This window comes from Porites lutea, chromosome 3 (assembly GCF_958299795.1).
Source record: "Porites lutea chromosome 3, jaPorLute2.1, whole genome shotgun sequence".
Taxonomy (NCBI): domain Eukaryota; kingdom Metazoa; phylum Cnidaria; class Anthozoa; order Scleractinia; family Poritidae; genus Porites; species Porites lutea.
The window spans coordinates 44,590,758-44,609,807 of record NC_133203.1 but is presented as its reverse complement, the minus strand read 5'-3'; the positions used below and the strand labels follow the sequence as shown (position 1 = coordinate 44,609,807).

At 36.6% G+C, this 19,050-nt stretch overlaps 1 long non-coding RNA gene across 2 annotated transcripts in view; it reads right to left on the bottom strand.

Annotated features, from left to right (window-relative positions):
* Positions 1–13,136, bottom strand: part of LOC140931233 (uncharacterized) — a 42,129-nt gene extending 28,993 nt beyond the window's left edge. Inside the window, exons 1-5 of one of the 2 annotated variants that reach the window (XR_012164940.1) lie at positions 12,908–13,122; positions 12,612–12,688; positions 6,971–7,036; positions 3,970–4,101; positions 3,212–3,572 (exon numbers count right to left, since the gene is read on the bottom strand). This is a non-coding gene — a long non-coding RNA (uncharacterized lncRNA). Of the gene's footprint in view, positions 1–3,211; positions 3,573–3,969; positions 4,102–6,970; positions 7,037–12,611; positions 12,689–12,907 lie in introns of those variants that run through there. The other variant, XR_012164941.1, reaches the window with a different exon arrangement.
* Between the last annotated feature and the right edge of the window lie 5,914 nt (positions 13,137–19,050).

Here is a 19,050-nt window from a genome sequence, read left to right as displayed (position 1 = left end):
TGTGGTGGTGGTGGGAGGGGGAATATTAATAGAAGACACAATATGGGCTTCCTCTAAAGGAAACAGATGCCAAGCGTCTCTTATCGATCGGTCTTTCGGGTGATAAAGGACACCCTCAATGTTATTGTCTACTGGTATTGATACCATAAAAGAGATTATAGTAATCATTAGTATGAAGGGAAACGCAATATAGAGGGTGCATGAGTCAGGCTACGGAGATTATGTTCAAGGCCCGTTATCATGCGTTATAGCAAAGGATACTTAACATCTATTCTGAAGAGTAGGCGTCGTCTTGGGATCTCTTTGCTCATTTTGGAATATAGTTAAACGCTCATGTTGGAGGCGTGGTCACTGGGGTTTATAAATTGGCACCACCTACCATGGACTAACATTCTCCCCATGGAGATTATGGGGGAGGTGCTGCATGCTACAGAAACCGCATTAAGCTCAACCCGTTTAAGGCTAGGTGCATATGCATAGCCAGGTGCGCCTTTACCTACTCAGTAGCCTTTGACGTTGCGAGTGAAGGTTGTATTTTTGCCTTTCTTTGTAAAGATAGTGAATGAAAACGAGTTCTCTTGCAAGAGTTTGAGTCGTTATTTTACATTGAAAAGAATATTAAGTTTGAAATTAAAGAGAAATTAATCATATGATTTGCTAATTCAGAAACCTAAAGCCCCAAAGAGGTGACAATAAACTGAAAACTAGGTTAGAAGAGATAAACACGATCCATTACTGCCAAGGCTTAGAGGAAATTTGTGGATAAGAAAATTAACGAATTCCTTAGAACATAGCACGATAAGATTCATCTTATTGTCCCTTTCCCCAAATAAATTGCCAATTTCGTGCCTCTCCCGTCTGGCGCCATCAGTCACGCGCGTGGCCATTTGCGTGTCTCGCGTTTTGTTCGACGGACTACAGAAAAAAGAGAGACTGCTCGTAGTCTAACTTGCATTTTGAGGTTAAAACGAAGAAGATTAAACAAGAATAAGTACTATCCCTTTGAACTTGAAAATACAGTAAAAACGGCCTTTGTTAGTATGGAGTCTATTTTCGAAAGAGATTTTCTAAAAATTTACACCGCTTTTGAAAAATCTACGCGCGGCAAATGAAAGATGGACCTTTTCTCGAACAGACTCGGTTTTAATTTTGAAAATCGGTTGAGTAGACTCACTATCCCTTTCATTTTGAAAACTTCTGGAAGATGTCTTCGAGATTGGCGCGGGAGATTCGCGGATCTATCTACGCTGTTTGGGTTGTAAGTTTGACTTTTTTACTTTTTTGTCGGTTACGATCAAGACTAACTCTACGCGCAAGTAACCACGTACATACGGAGTCCTTACGGTAACCTGCCCGGCTGCAAACAAGGAACATGAACAGATGTAGTTACGACAGATATTTAATTTGAAAAGGCCTTTTTTACTAATTATGAATAACATGAGAACATAATATGGTAAGATTCATACTAGTAATATGCTGAAATAAGGCAAAAAATGCTGAATTAAACTGTTAATTCCTTGTGCAAGGCCTGCGTATCACCACGGAAAACGATTTATTATATAGATACTGATAAAATACCAGGATTTTCCTTTTACTACAAAATCATATCTTCATCGCGCGCAGTGAAGATACTATTTCAACAACAACAACAACAAGTTTATTCAGTATTACCACTTTGTACAGGTGTTACCGATTAAAATAACAATAATAAACAGCTAAATTTAAGGAAATGAAGATGTGATAGAACGGTAGAATTAACTATGTTTCTTTCGTCTTTCAAATGCTTGAAAGATGAAATTAGCAGCTAGCCTGCTGATATGTGAATCAGTATTGTTAAAAAGAAAACAGACTTTATCATGGATATTGTAATTTGTAAATAATGTATTTCGGTCGTTGATTTTAATAAAAAGAGTCTTTCTCAAATCGTTGTATTGATCACAGTGAAATAATATGTGCAGTTCATTTTCAACTGAATTTTGGTTGCAATGATCACAGATTCTAAGGTCTTCAGGAGGTTTGGGGATTGTAAATCTTCCAGTTTCTATTTTTAAATTATGATTTCCTATCCTAAATTTGGAAGCTAAACGCCTATGTTCAGGATTCCGGATATGATTGATGAATTCAGAGTGATTTGTTTCATTTTTAAAGATGGAGTAGAATTTAGCTGGTGGTTTTTCAGCTGTTTTGTCAGATTATTCTCAGCTTTGAATAGGAAAGTAGAAGGGTTTTTAAAGTTAACTGATTGTTTATTAATATTAAGTTGTGTACTCAAAAGATTTATTTATTTATTAGACCTGATTTATTTTCTTCGGCCATTTTATCCGCTATGTTTAAGCAGAGTTTAGCGATGCTGTCAGGGGGTTGATTTTCAAGGTGAATCCAAAACTTGAAAATGTTCATTGTTTATTTCTATCTTTCACGTGTGAGGATATTGGTGTCACCATGGTTACTGACATGGTTAGCTAATTACAAGAGAGCTTCCCGTTTTTAATAGAGTTTTCGAAGTTTTCACGACAAACTGACCTTCTCCGGACCCTGTGGAACAGGCTAAACATTTTTATTTTCTCATTGGTTTATTGATTAAGGCTTAGTTCACACACCGGATAGTTTTTCGTGTCGACACTCTCTTCTCCGCAGATGCATCCGCAGATGAGCTTCAATTAAGTTGTGTTTTATGTAGGAATTTCACCAGTATCTATAAAAAAAAAAAAAACAGAACACTACATGGCCTCTTGGGGATACGAATTTTATCTTCTCGTGTTGAAAACATCTCTCACGAGTGAGCGGACTCTCAGCACTCGGAGATAAAATTCGTTTCCCCGCGCGGCCATGTAATATCCTCTATTTCTGTAGCTTCAATTTGCCATACCAGATGTCTGATGGGCGAAAAGCTATAACCAGAATCTTATTTAAAGTACAACTCCAAGTAGTGATTAACCAATATAGGTAGAAAGAGACTCAAAATACTAAATCGGAAATGCAACACTCTGCCGCTGTCCATGAATATCTGGGCAGAACAGGCCAGCCCCAGTTGTTCAAAAGCTGGATAGCGCTATCCACTGGATAAATCACTATCCAGTGGATAAATACTAGGGAAACCAATTGCACTATCCACTAGATAGAGACTTATCCGGTGGATAGTGCTATCCACCTTTTGAACAACTGGGGCCAGATAAATCACTATCCAGTGGATAGCGCAATTGGTTTCCCTAACACTTATCCGTTGGACAGTGATTTATCCGGTGGACAGCGCTATCCAACTTTTGAACAACTGGGGCCAGAAGTGTACAACATTAAACTACCGTCAAAAAGTTGTAGAAAATTTATTGCTTATAAATAAGCAATAATAATGCAAATGTAAATACAATATTGCTAAGTATCAGGTATTAAAATTAAGTGTATGTTTGTGCTACTTAATTTGGTTTGTAAACATTCCTCTAAGTCTGTTAATTTTGTTGTGTACAACACCATTCCATCAAGTTGTCTACTTTTTTTCTTTTTACCTCCTGCATTGGAATACACTAGGGCATCAGTAACTGCTTAAGAGGGTATATGTTGCTTTTAATGATTCCCTGGAAAAGACAAAAAAAAATCATCTATGAAAATAAGGTAAGCACCCCTCCCAGCCTAAAACACGTCCGATGCAACAAAAATAATTATTGTCTGCAAAAAGTACAATCCCATGCATCTGCCGCCATTTCCTGCCAGCACAACCTCCTGTGTTAATGGTGAGTTGTCTCTTGCAGTTGTACAGTGATGCAGTCTAGAAGTGCGTGTGTGTTACTGTTAACATATTCAATAATTACATGTATACTATTCAGAGGAACTACCCCATTTCAAAGTGGCACCAGCCAGAAACATCAGATTTTCTCAAAATCTCAGTAGTAAATACTGAGTGAGTACATGTATTATATACAGTCTATAAAAACACTGGCAATCTGTTAGGTTAATTATTAATGATTAACTTACATCTTCATTGTACAGCTGTTCAATCCATTGCACTGGGTCAGTGGTTTCAGTTGTCCCTAAATAACTTGTTCTTAACTTTGTGTGCTATTTCTCTTCTGTGGCACTGTAATCTTGAAATCCGTATATATGTGGCTGTAGACAGAAAAAAAAAACAATTCACTTTCTTTGTGAAAGCTCATTCTGTGTAGGGTTTCCTCTCTGAGTATTGTCACTTGCACTGGATGTCTAAAAGGCCTTGTTGAATAGAAAGTGTGCATAAAATGTATACAACTAACTAATAACAAAACTTGCCTTTTGCTTACCCTTTCCTTATATAATTATGTAGATTAAAAATTAACTTTGTTCCAGCTGTTTGGCATTATCACTTAATTGTAATGCTGTATTAACATTTCTCTTCCCTGCTACCAGGGAAAAGTCAGCCTTCTTTTAGCAGGGGGACGATATTATCCACACACAGAAAACTATTTTTTAATACACATGTTCATGTATAGTTATTTCATACATGTAGTTTAGTTTAGGTCAAGCTATCCTAGAAAAGGATCAAAGTACCAAAAAGAATATCCCTTTTGAGGATAGTCTGAACAACTCACAAAGCTAATTCTGCTCAACACTCCCATAAACTTTACTGATGGGGGTGCTCACACACCCCAGGCCTACCTGTCTGCTAAAGGTATGAGAAAGTCTTGCTAATGGTTGCTATAATACTTTGATTTAGAATACCATAGGGAAATTTATTGACTTTTCTTTTTAAGGGACTAGCCATTAGCAAAGTGATATCCTTGGGGGGTAAGGGGGGGGGGGGGGTGGGGGGGGGCAAAAGCATAAAAAAATCCAGTAAAAGTCTGAGTCAATATATACAAAATCTCCCTTGCCATCAGCACAAAAAAAATTCCATCCCAGGAGATGAAGACTGTTGCCATTCCATTTAAAGAAACTAAGAGTCATCACTCAGCAAAACCATGAAACTGATCCAGTCAACCCAGCTTGGAGTAGATAATCTAACTGGACCACAAGAAAAGGACCTTAATCTGTCTTTTAAAACGTTCCCGGCCTTTGCTCATAATTATTGTCTACATTTGATAAAAAAATGCAATATCGTATCGGGAGATGTGTAAAATAAAATAATGTTAACTTGTCTTAGCCCTGCATGATCACCACAACCCACACGACCTCTAATCCCTACTGACAGTTTATTTATACAACTTATGTTGGAAGGAAACGAAAAAATAAACAACAAATGTAAGTCTTTTTAACTCTATTCTTCATAACAAAAAATAATCACAATGGGAAGTCATCAACAAAAAACACTTTGTGTTGGAAAGTGCACCTCTGAGGGTCTAGATTTTTTCATTCATTTTTTTTTCTAGGGGGGGGGAGGGGGGGGAGTGGGAGTGGTGGAGGGCAGGCAGGCATGCCCCAGCCACCCAGGTTCTAAGAGGGTCTTAGTGCAGACCTTTTATCCATACAGTCTGTAGCACTTTCCATGACACATGGGTAGCCACCTTATGTCAGACAGTGAACATATTGAAACAGAACTCTCCGTGTATTATCAAAAAAAAAAAGAAAAAGAAAAAGACACAAGTGCAAGCATTACCACATAAAAAAGGTATTTTATAGTGGAGGTGTATGTAACCTGTTATTTTCAACATAACTGCTTGGGTCCGCAGTAATTGGCTTTAGCTGTTGGGGTGTCCCTGCCCAAATATTTAAGTTATTATATTTAGTGTATTGTTACGTTCTTATTACTAGTGTTTACATATCTTCACTGTGTTTTTTTTGGTATTCTTCAGGGCAAAGCTAATAAAATAAAATAAAAAATTAGTTTTCTGATGAAATCTAGGGAATGATGTGTATGTTTGCAACTGCAATTAAAAAAAATGTTCATGGGATTTCACCTGAAAATAAAAATCATTCACAGACACGTTGTGGGTGGAGAAAAAAAGTTCTGCAGACTGAAAATCTCTGAGCCTGCATAACTGGTCAGATTGTTTTTGTGCTTGAGAGTTTTGGCAGAAAAGCCACAAGAAGTGAGCGTCTCCTCCTTATTCTCCACATGGTTTTACAGCTCAACCTCTACCAAAACTTTGTGCACACTTTCAATCCTGCCAGCACGCAGGCTAAAAATATCCCCCCCCCAAACTCCAACTCCATTGCTTAAAATTCAAATGCTCCTCCCCTAACGGATCAGCTTACCCTTTCCACTGCACTTGAAGCAAAAAAAAATCAACATGGCTGACTGAAACACTAACCTTTACCCCCTGCCCCCAACATTTACAAAAACCATAGAGGAATAAAAATACTTATACGAAAGTGGATCATCGCAGTTATAGACGCAACCTTTGCAGTTGCGAAAAGAAAGCAGAGGTCAGGGGTTTGAATCCCGTACAAGCCTGAATTTTTTTTCTTTCAGGCTTTCTTTTCACAACTGCACAAGTATAATTGCGTCTATAACTGAAATGATCTACTTTCATATAATTCTTCAGCTCGCAGTTCATATATATGATTTTCATATATTCATGTACAGTAACTTCAATAAAAATACTCTCATACAGTTAATATTCCTTTGTTGTTACATACTTGTACATGAAGTAGAAAACTAAAACAATTAGGGTATTTGTAAATAAACAATAGAAAAAACACTGAGAACATTAGGCAAGGTGTCTTTAAGCAATTGCACAGAAAAATTCATTAAACTCCAACTTTTATGCTTAATTTACACCATCTACTACAATATGCAGCCTGTGTATTACAGCTGTATGTACTCATGATTACACCATATATGCTGTAGTGGTACATAATATCTACATAATGACCAGCCTCCTCTCTATCAGCAATATTTTATTGAATATTTTGTTTACCTGTTTTAATTTTTGGTCTATTGTATTTCAATTCAACACATATATAATACTCTTACTCTTACATTGTATGATAGAAAATCTAATAACAAATTCTCATTTCAAGACAATATTCTTTGACTGTTAAATGCTCAAATCACTGGTACCTTAAATCCTCCAAAAACTTTGCTACAGATATCTTGGTTGTGTTTCACAAAAGGACTCATTCTCTGCTGTGAAGAGGACAAAAAAAATAATAATACCTTCGAGGAAAAAATTAATAATTTTAGTTTGTGGTTACTTGAAATTTTTTGCCTTCCAATGTAAAGATCACAAGAAACTTTTAAACTTTTTCTTTGCATCTGTATTTTCTAACTGTGCATTTTTAGGCTTACAGCTGTACCATGAAAACAATGGCATATAAACCAACCCTCAGAAAGAGGAGAAATCATTAATTTTGAACATGTATTAAGTCCCCCCACAGCTTAATTTTCCTCCACCTTGCATTGTTCTCATGACCAGATAACCAAAAACAGCTTGCACTTTTACTTTTTATGTTATAAAAACAAAAACATTGGTGGGGTGCAGATGCTGAATGGCATAATAATTAAAAAGGTAATTGAGGACCTGCAATTTGGAATGCTGATCTGTTGTACATGTACATGTATGCCAGGAAGGTTCTTAAACCTGAACAAAATTGCCATGACCACTACGTACTCTGCTTTACAAAATAATTGATATTACAAGAAATTTGATGCTGATCACTGTTAGGGAGTAAAGGATTAAAACATCACTCAGGTTAATCAAACATAAATTAAAGGTCCTAAGAATAACAAAACATGATCACTATTAGAAAAAAAAAGTCTTTAATGTTAAATAAATTCTCCTCATCAGTACCAAGATAGGAAATGTAAGGAAAACAGTGTGGAGAATATTTACTTTATATTCATATGCATCTTGATAAGTGAAATTAATTGAAATAGAATATTAATTAATTAAAACAAATGTACATTGTCTGCATTGTTCCAACACCCATGACCAAAAACTGATGCACTCAATTTCAAGGAAACAGGCAAAAGTATAATACATGTATTACTCCTTTAACTTATAAGCATATCTGAGCACAAACAAACTAATTATCATCATTTCAAATTTGTTTTAATAAACCACACAAAAATTAAAAATTAACAAGATTTACTTATTTTTGGTCAAAAATGTTTTGATTACACCTGTGTACTTATGTTAAAGCTTAAACAAAGATTCATTCACTATATAAGCATTACATGTACAAATCTTTGTGGTAATATTAGTGCATGCAGTGTATGCTAAAACCAGTTGCAAAAATGTTGAGACACTCCGATGAAAAACCAGCCTTTCTTATTTCAAATCGCTGCTAGTCACACTAATGACCATGATCTTTTATTGCTAGCAATTTTGATAAGGGGAGAAGCGGGGATCACAAGCACAAGATCATTGACAGGCCATTAAGCCAAAATAAGGTACACTGTCTCAAGTACTTTTTCAACTGGTTGTAGATTTGCTTGGTGCAGCATGTATGAAAGCTTAATTACCAAAAGGGTTTACAATAAAAAGAAATTGTAATAAAAACAAGGTGCTGGCACATGTTTATTGGGAGTACCGGTAATTTTAAATCAATAGTGAAAGGAACAACAAAAATGGCAAAAAACGATATTCTTTTGATAAGATTCTGGTGTTTCAAATCCAGCTTAACTCAGTAGATAATTTAACCCTTTTTTATAAAAGAATTATCTTGATGAATAATCAGCACTTTTATTTGCTGAAAGACATGTTACTGTGCTCATTTGTTTACAGGAAACTTGCCAGGCGTATTTTTATGTGCAAAATTATATTGAGCTGATCTCAGGTGACACAAGAAACAGCAGTTTTTCCTAATAGTCATCGACTCTTATCAGTTTACATGTATGCAAACTTGTTAATTATGTCTTCAGTGCAAAATTAAGTTAAACACATTTCATGCTGTACTTTGCTGTACTTTGCTGTACTTTGTTGCTGAGCAAAAGTTCAAACTCTTCAAAACTAGGAAACATAACTATCAACTCAGGCTTCTTATGGAAATAAACTTTGCTTAAAAGAATATAAAGAGGTGCTTTAGTACTGAAGGGTGATTGTGTTTCCTTCAGGAGAAGGCAAAATTCTTGGGTAGAAGTACATTAGTAGAGGCATGGTTAAAATGTTGAATGTCGATCATGGGCTACATTATTTTTTGCATCATTGTCCTTACATGAGAATAATATTAGTAAATGAAAATATGTATACAGTCATGTAAAAAATATTATAATCAATAAACTTGCATGGCAAAGATCTTACGTGTACATAAGTCTTCCCTTACCCCCTTTAATATTGTAAACACAGAATTGTTGTACTGTATACATTTCCAGTCAAATGAATAGATATCACAATTAATCATTCAAATACCGATATAGACAGCTAGAAATGACATGTACTTAATGACAACTGCAAGTACCTATGCGATCACAGAAACTGTACAGTAGAGATGATCATTGGACCAATGAAAAATCCAGTTACCGTAACCATAAACAACAAGGTACGCTTGGTACAGTATAGATTCAGGATGTATTTTGTAGAAAATGCATGTATAAAGCAAAGCTGTAAAATTTCAACATAAACAATTTATATTACAATCATGCTCAGAACTATTCTACAATCAAATCAAAAAATCAAATGGAACAAAAAGATATGTCGACATACAGGTGTATGTCCAAGCTTTGTTCACTTTTCTGCCTCGAAACAAACAAAATGAACATTAAAAGGAACGTTAAATGTGAAGAACCCTGCATTAGTACATTACAGCGGTTCCCAATAATACGTGCCCTCAAAAAGTTTTTTCTGTTGGTTGAAAACCTGAGTTTTGTGTACGTTAATCAACTGCTTCCATTGCTCTGCTACAGAAATTGTTTACTCGATGAGCAAAAAATTGCAAGAACATTTTTGAATGGAGTTCCCAATTTTGCTGGGATGGAGAATTATATAATGGTGAAGCAAAGTGGATGATGGCTGAATGAATTAAATAGCCGAAACACTTTCTGTACTATGCATAGTTTTTCAGGTTGCTAAGATTTTTCGATTGTATGAAAACACGAGCCATGAGCAAGTTCTGCAATGGAATATAAAGTCAATAAAACAACAGATATCAGGTGTCAGTCAGAGAAAAAGTTCTCCTATGAAACAAGACTGTTTTTCCAAAAAGTGAATATTACGTGAATGTGGATTTCTTTAAGTTGCAGACTAGAAGCATCTTTGATTTCTAATTTTTCTTCTTCTTCTTCTTAATGTTTTATTGTACAGAACCACAGTAAACACCCGCATATAAGAACACACGATTTCGTAGGTCAGGCTGATTGAGTTCTTATTTATCGGGTGCTTAATGACAAATCAGCCTCAAAATGTTCTTAAATTTTTATCAAGTAATGCTATCCAAAACAAATTGTTGCTTGAGGTATATTTAGCATATTTTAGGAAAATAAATTAACTAATTATTCTGTAATTTGATTATATTATATATTATATTATATAATATACTTACATGTTTTGTAATTACGACACTTTTTCCATTTTATAAGAACATGTTACAATTTTCAGGCTGATCTTGTTCTTATAAAAATGGGGCTTTACTGGCCAAATTTCAGCCTGGTGTTCTTAATCAATTTGTTTTTATATGCGGGTGTTTACTGTATAACTTCTATAGTTATGTTTACAAGCATTGTGAATGTCGATTAAAACAACAGTATATTAGGGTTGTATAAATCTCCAAAAGGGTAAGTGAAAACAGGACCCTGGACCCATGCAAGCTACAGCAAGAATGGTGAAAAAGCAATACAGTGTCCGTTTAGATTAGCAAAACAATAAGTTTGCACAACGTATCTCGCGTTTTCATTGCCATCACTGCATGACTATCACATGAAATTATTTCATGTTTTATGAATGACACAATCCATTAGGATTTTCTGTTTCTATTTGTCTGAACTATTGGCTCCCCGACCAACCTGTCACCATGATCTTTTTCTTGCATTTCTCTCAAATTTCTCTAGATTTTGTCCTTAGAGCTGCCAATTGATAAGAGTATTTCCATTTCAGCTCATTACAGGTGACATTAGCTGATTTTATGTCTTCCAAAACTCATTAATAATTCATAAATAAGAAACAAAAGACTTGGCTACACTTTTTGCGTTCGCAGAACGCCATCCTAAATTAGTAGCCAGAAAAAATCGAGATTTTTCGAGACGGACTTCCGAATAGTCTGGCCTCTTGAAAGAACGTAGCTGTCCTGGGTACGAACGATACAATACACATGACTCATTTTTCGACCAGTACGAGATGACTGTTGGTCCATGTGACTTGTAACACACAATGGAAACTTTCAGAATGTTTCTTGATCTGTTTGCCTTTTAAGCTCGATTCAAGGTTTTCCTGATGCTAGCGGAGGCGAGAAAGTCAAGTTTTAACGCGAACATAGGTGAATTTTGTTCTGTTACTTTTGTTTGTTTGTTTGTTTGTTTGTTTGTTTTTTATGGCGCCTTAAATTACTTGGATATATTTCAAATTCAAGCATATGCGATTAAGTGCGTTACTTGAGCAAATTTTTGGTGTACACAGCGTACAAGTAATGTTCCTCCGACTTTCGACTTTCGTTTAGTTATTTTAACTAATTAAGTTTCATGAATTGTAGTGTGGATCTTTCAACTTTGAGTAACATAAAAACCGCATGCAGTGTTCAAGTTAAATAATTATTGCTCGAGGCTTTCCCAGTAGCACTGCACTTTATTTTTTTAAGTAATAACTTAGAAAGCTGAAAAGGAAGCTTATATCCTTCCGATTGACTTCATTAGAGAGCTTAAAGCAAAGTCAAACAAATTCAAGCAAGTTTTGAAAGAGCAAAACATTACTCTGCACGTGCACGATGGACGCTTTTCTGTCAGATTTTTTGTTTTCGTTGCTGCATGACTAAAAATCTTCTTATATTTTATTAGTACATTATGACATTATCCGATTATTGCCAGTAAATTTAAATCCTGCAGCTGAAGAAACTAACACTTGGTTCAACTAACAACTAATATCATTTTGTTGTTAACTGATGTGCAATATAATTATGCAACATATATTGTTCCATATCAACCTTATTACAATAAAAGTGTTTTTTAACAATATGTTAATCATTGCCATCATCATCACCTTTTTTTCCTCCCTGGACACTTAATCATAGAAGCCCGTAAAAATCTATGGTGTGCCCGGAAATAACTCACTTCGCACATCGAACGCAGTTCTTTAATCTGTGATTACCCCTAGTTTTATGTCCAATTCTTTAAACCAAAATAACTCCAAACCCAAATATTAGTGCAACAGTGAGTTGATCTGTATCAGAGATTTTGAAGCCCTTCAATGAAAAACTCATCTCGAGTTTTTAAACCTGATAATACGCCCCTGCTCGTTCTCTAAACAGCACATGATGTACAATGCACGCTTGTACCTCATTGTACGAGGTCGACATTAATTTTTTGTAGGTCATTCAAGCTCATTGTAGCTCATTATTTATCACTGTATAAGCTCATCGTACCTCATTTCTTGTTGTAGTAACGACAGTGTACGAGTTTTGAAAACATAAAGTTTCATTTGCTAAACAAATGGGTGTTTGCAGCGACAGTGGTCTATGCACTTATATATAAATGGAAAAATGTTAGCAAGAAGCAGAGAGGGGGGAGAGAAATTAAAAGAAACCTAACATTCACATTCCCTAGTACATGTATGTACCTGAATCACTTTGCAGTTGCTGGTGAACACCTCGCAGATCCCGTCCCACATCCTTTGATAAGCTTATTCTTCTGTGGCTATAAAGACGAGCACATACAATTAATGTCAGTAAGGGTAATGAAATAATCGTAAGTGGATTACCTTGCAAATTCAGAGGAAATAGCACATGTACAAAAAATCGGAGGGAAAGTGGCATAACTGTATAGTATGCATAATCACTTGGCATTATTTATCTTAATATCGCATCGAACAATTTTAGGCGCCATGGTGTATTGAACGCGAAAATACAACCATACCTTTAAAATTTGTGAACGATCTCCAGTTGTAAAATCGTAGCAAACCACTTTTTACATCTCTAGCAAGCAAAATTTCACGAGCAATTAATGCAAAAATAGCGAATCCCACCGTCGTTGTTAGTTTGTGCTTCCTCGCCCGCCATGATACATGTTAGCAACATCGTCCCATCGTCCCCAGCGTTAACCACATCGATCGAGAGGGACTGAGATTGAATTTTGGACACCTTGTGACATGTTATACCAGGGAAAGATGCCTACGATGTTTCTCGGGGATTCGCCTTTCTTTCGCTTTGACTTTGAGCTTAATGGTCCTTAATTATATTTGGGAGATCGCGTTCTCGCCAACAAAGGGTGAATATAACGAGTATAACTGTATTTTGGCAAATATTGTACATGAAGTTTTAAAACATGTTTCAGATATTTCATGGGGCAACATTTAGCCCCGAACACTGTTGGTGGTTTTGGTGGATGTTGGAGTCTACATCCACCAAAACCACTCGACCTGTCCAGACCGCACATATGAGCCCTTACGGGTGTATGTAAAACACGGAACCTACCCGGAACCTACCGGAACCTGCCGGAACCTACCGGAACCTACCGGAACCTGCCGGAATCACCCGGAACCGACCCGGAATCCCCCGGAAACCAAAATAATAAAAATAAAATAAAATAAAGATAAGAAATAAAATAAACACAAGTAACAAAGTAAGAATAAAACGCTATAGAAATGATAAAAATAAATAGTTTTCACTTCAAAATGACGGTAACAGAACGGCACGTGACTAAGGGAGTTACGAGCTAATCAGGAAACAGGCGCAGAAAAGAAGAGGAAAGCGCGGGTTCATTAACTTTTCGTGGAATTGCATTAAAAAAGAACAACCAGAACTAAACGAAGTCACACAGGAATTGGTTTATTCAAGTGAAAAGATACGAGAACATATGACTTCACTGTTTGTGACAAAAACTGCTGTTTGGCTTGCTTTGGTTGGCGGGTAACAACTGCCCTCCCATATACATAATGCATAAAATGGCTGGAGCTTAAAAATATTCGTAGAAGCCGGAACGTTTGTATTAATTTATCTATTGATCTAACACAAGCAACGGACATTAACGGCTGACAGATTCAACCTCATTTACCAAGATTATTGTCTTGATTACCATTATTCAACATCGTCAAGACCCTGATAAACTAACAAACAGAACATGATTACAAACGTCGTTCCTGTTGACGGAAGACACGATTAACCTAACGCTAAGGGCTCGATATTACCCTAAACAAAGCCTAAGAACACAACAAAACACCTTTCAAAACAGAGTGATGGGTGTAGGAAATACCACTAAACCAAGGGTAGATCTAGATAGTTACGTAATGAGTACTTGAAGGAAACACAACGACGTCGATTACATGGGAGTAAGACAAAACAACGGTCGTTGACAGGTACCTTTCTTTATGATGGTAATCGTACTGAGTGAAGTCCAATTCGGTCTGTAATCATATGAGTAATTAACAAATGGGACGACCGCGAAACGGGAGTCCGATTTGTTAATCAGGAGTATGGTTACAGATTGAATTGGATGACACGATGTCCTGTTACCAATTAATCATAACCATTACAATTTCCCACAAAAGTAAAATTGCCAACTAAAAAAGAGCTTTTAACAGTCATTTTCAAATATCACAATTAAAAATATGGAGAGCAGCTTGCAAAATGGCTGTTAAGTTTCTTTCAAAACAGTCGCCGGAGCCTAAACCTCCTCAATTTTACAAAGTTACTCTCTTAAATTTATTACAAAAGTGATTGTAATCAATGATTGGGGGATTTAATGAAAAGGACTTACAATGATAAGCTCATATAGCCGTTTGATTACAGCCAACTGTCCGCGATTGCAACTTTGCAGATTAATTAGGGCAGAATACAGCAGTTTATGCACCAATCTATTTGAGGATATTGTAATTGTTATGATTATGTCTGATAATATTATTAGATTTCATTTTGTCTTTTGTTTTTTGTTCGCCAGTTTATAACAGCGGTACGGACTGAACAGAGTAATCGATAACCTGAGAAAACAGACGTGGTATCAGATTTGGCGTCTTTATAGAATAATTTCAATACTGCTCAAATGAAGGGGCATCACTACCTGTAGCACACAGGTATTGGCATGGCGCTGCCAAACGTCGCCCGTCTTGTCAGTTTAAGAGGTGGACAAAAAGTATTTATACTGGCAAAAGGACACGTTTCCTCGGTTCTCATAAAAACCGGCTGATATAGCTCTTCACTATTGTCATCTTCAGACTGTGATTCATCTTCTATGGTGATCGTCTCGGCTTTCCCTTCATTCATGGTCGTACTTGAAAAAACTGTCCGCGCTCTCTCGCTCGCTGACTTCCACAGCGCACGTGGTTTCGAGTCGTAAAACAATACTTTGTACTTTGGTCTTTGGCATTCCGTTAGTCACGTGCCGACCTGTTCAAGTATTAGGCTGATTTAACAAGAGGACGGGAACCAAATAAACAATACAAATAATACAAATCAAATTAAAATAATTAAAACGAAATAAAATAATAAAAATTGTAGCTTTCAGACTATTTTTAAGGTGGAAGCTACCTATATTTAGTATATTTATTTCATTTTCATTATTTTTATTTGATTTGTATTATTTTTTGTTATTTGTTTTTTTTTTTAATTTTATCATTTGCGCTTTTTTCAAGGTTCCGGGTAGGTTCCGGGGGGTTCCGGTAGGTTCCGGTTGATTCCGGTAGGTTCCGGTTGATTCCGGCAGGTTCCGGTAGGTTCCGGGTAGGTTCCGTGTTTTACATACACCCAGCCCTTACCTATAACCATTGTTAAATCTCCAAAGAGGCAAGGGTTTTAATTTCTTTAGGCGCATAGTTACGCTTCTGCAAAATACTGACGGACTTTTTAAGACCATACTCATAAAGCATAATAATTATTGACACAAACAAAATTTTAATCATGTTTTTTATATAAGTTCACATATGAGTTCAGAACCCTCACGGTTCGCTTTATTATTATTGCTCATACTGTTATCAATCACAATAAGAGCGACTTTTCGAAAATATCGGTCTGTATAACTTTAACCAAGAGAGGATAAAGGGCTTCATTTCGCTCATTTTTGCTCATCGATAATTAACAGGTAACCAACCAGGATATACTCAGTTCCTCCAAATACCGCGTTCTTTCGTTAAAATTCGGTTAGATTAATTTTGCATGACGATCGGATAACAAAATGTACTTCCTGTGAAGCGGAATTTATGGCAAATTCCATCGTCTCAGTGCTTTAATTAATTAAGCGTTTATCGTGCATAAGAGATCGTGCTCTTATTTAGCCTGATGAGGTCTTACCTTTCCTTAAGGAATATGAAAGCGAATAAAAATTTAATAACCTTAAATAGATCGAGGCAAGGCATGTATTATGCTACAGGTGTATTCACAATTTATGTATTGTGCTACAGGTGAAGTCAAAATGCCGTGTTTTGCGATACAGGTGTAGTATTTTTAAAGTCCCTCTGCACTCGCGCTAAAATGATGCCTTCATCGTGCTTAAATTCCTGTAAAATTTGTGTATGGTCGCTGAAATGATTGCTGGCCCAATAACCGAAATAATAAGTAACCGCATATTGGGAAATCCTATTTTCCACCGATTTGGAAAAAAGGCAAGGATAAGCCCCTTCTTATCAAAAGTCATGCTGATGATAGGACTATTATGACAGTCGCCGCCCTAATGACCTCTCTCAAAAAACTGAACATCTCAACTGTGTGCTCAATGCCCTCAGCTCTTGGTCTAGTCTGACTCTCACCTAGCACTAAACTCCACCAAGACCAAGACAATCGTTCTGTCCACCAGCCAGATGTCTCGTGTTCACTCCCTTGGACAATTCATTGCCTGCTTGGGGATATCCAGTAGATCACTTGAGCGTGTCAATCTAACCAAGCTCCTCGGGATTCACTTCAGTGAACATTTATCTTGGGAAGACTGCATGTCCACAAATTGTCAAAAGTCCTGCCACAGTGCGCTTGGCATTTTACGGAAAATTAAAAACTTTACAAGAAATACTTATCTCGCAATAACCCTCGCGAAACTCAAGTTAAGCCCTGTCCGGTTAGGAACTGGATGGGTAACGAATATCGTCTTGAGGGTCCCTACTTGTTCTTTCTTTGTTTTTTATTTCCGTATTGTCCAAACTGAAACGCACTTTGGAGAAACATAAACAAACTCGTCTGAGAAGTGAGACGTACCGACAATTGCTCTTTTATCTCGACTTTCGATTGCTCGTATCTTAAAGCTATTAGCCCAAATTTCTTCAATATTTTCTGTTAAGTACTTCTCTAATAAATATTTCTAGCCAGGATCATTTCTTGACGGCAAAACAGGCCCAAAAACAGTGAAAACAACAAAGCAAGGCACCTGGGCGTCACAAATCGATGACGTCACTGTGACTACCAACCCGATATGAAGTCAACTCGTGTTTCTGTCTCGCTTTGCAATCCACGCACCTTCGACGCGCGATGCGAATTTCGTCAAAATTATTAACTCTATCCGCTCGCGTGGAATAGACTCTAAGCGCAAAAACACCTAACTGAATCATAAGTCTCATCTAAAAGAGACTAATGTGACACTGTCTTTTATCCACTTCCTGATTTTCTCTTGAATTACAATTTGCTGCAACTAGTTATGTCTCTGGACGTTATGTTAGAGACATACATGTTTTAAAAATAGTTTGGTTTCCAATTAAGGAAAGGATAAATTTTCATTTACTTAAACTTGTTTTCAAGGCTTTATATTCTGACGCCTGGCCATCTTACCTCAAGATCAATGAGGTTGCCCATACAGGTCTGCTGCGTTCTAAATGCCGCTAAAAGATTCACACTGTAGCAATACTACACGAACAGATGTTAACAGTCGCTTTTTATTTTTTATTTTTTATTGTTTATTGTTTTATTTGCCAAAAATTATAGAGATCAAATAAAATCTAATTACTTAAACTCTCATGGCGAGGAAGCCCAAGGGAAGCCACCGGGCTTATAAGGAATGGACTCCCTCAGTTAGATAATTAGAACAAAATATTATCATAATTACACATGGGAAAATCAATGGCAGAGCTACAGTAAATCTATGAATAAATATGACCAAGAGAGGATAAAGGGAACAGAGAAGGCATCCCCCATACACACCCTATTCCACAGGTAATTCGTCTCGAGTTATTTTTAGAACCTGTCGTTTGTACAATAAAGCAAGCAGGACGCTAAGTGTTATTTTTGTTGAATAGTAAAAGACTAATAAAGAAATAAATATCAAACCAGAAATTGCTCTCTTCAAACTGTAAATTATACCGGATCCTAGAGAATATTCAGTGTGTTGAGGATTTCCCTGCTGTACTGTTAACTCTATACAAGAGAGGAAGGGCGATTCTTTTTTTAATTTCCGTTTCGCTGACACAGCTTTAGCGGAAATCTCTCTTTAGTTGTTTTCGTTGACAAAACGAATAGCAATATCGCTCTCCACGTCTTCCGCCATTTTTTTCAGCGTCAATTCGTGAAGGACGCGTGGCTCTGAGCTTGGGTCGTCAACGCGGAACACATTCGCGCTGTGTGATTGGCTGTTGTCTAATTCCCCTCGGGATATGTGGTCTTAAAAATAAATCGAGACGAATTACCTATGGAATAGGTTGTGTATGGGGGATGCCTTCTCTGTCCCCTTTATCCTCTCTTGATATGACTAATAGCCTAAGAAAAAAGTCGTATTCTGAAAATACAGAATTTAACTGTTGGTTAGTTGTTATTGTTGTCCCTTATGACGATCCATTGAGTGTGCAAGAGACAACAATTGCAAACCGGGGAAACATTTTTGGAAATAACTTCAGTCTACATCTCTCTATATGCCGCCTGACTACTGTATTGTACATTGCTTTCTCCTTTGCAAAGTTAACAGAGACTTTTGTTCATAAAAAAGACTAAAACTCTTCGCCCAAGCAAACGCCGAACGTTGCAATGAATGGTTTGCTTTCTGGCGTTTGCTTTCGAACCGACGGTCTTAAATTCTTGATAAGCTGGAAGGTCTGGTTTATGTTGTCGAGTTATGTTGCCCGGTCTGCTGGATATGGTGACCATCTCAGCCGGGAT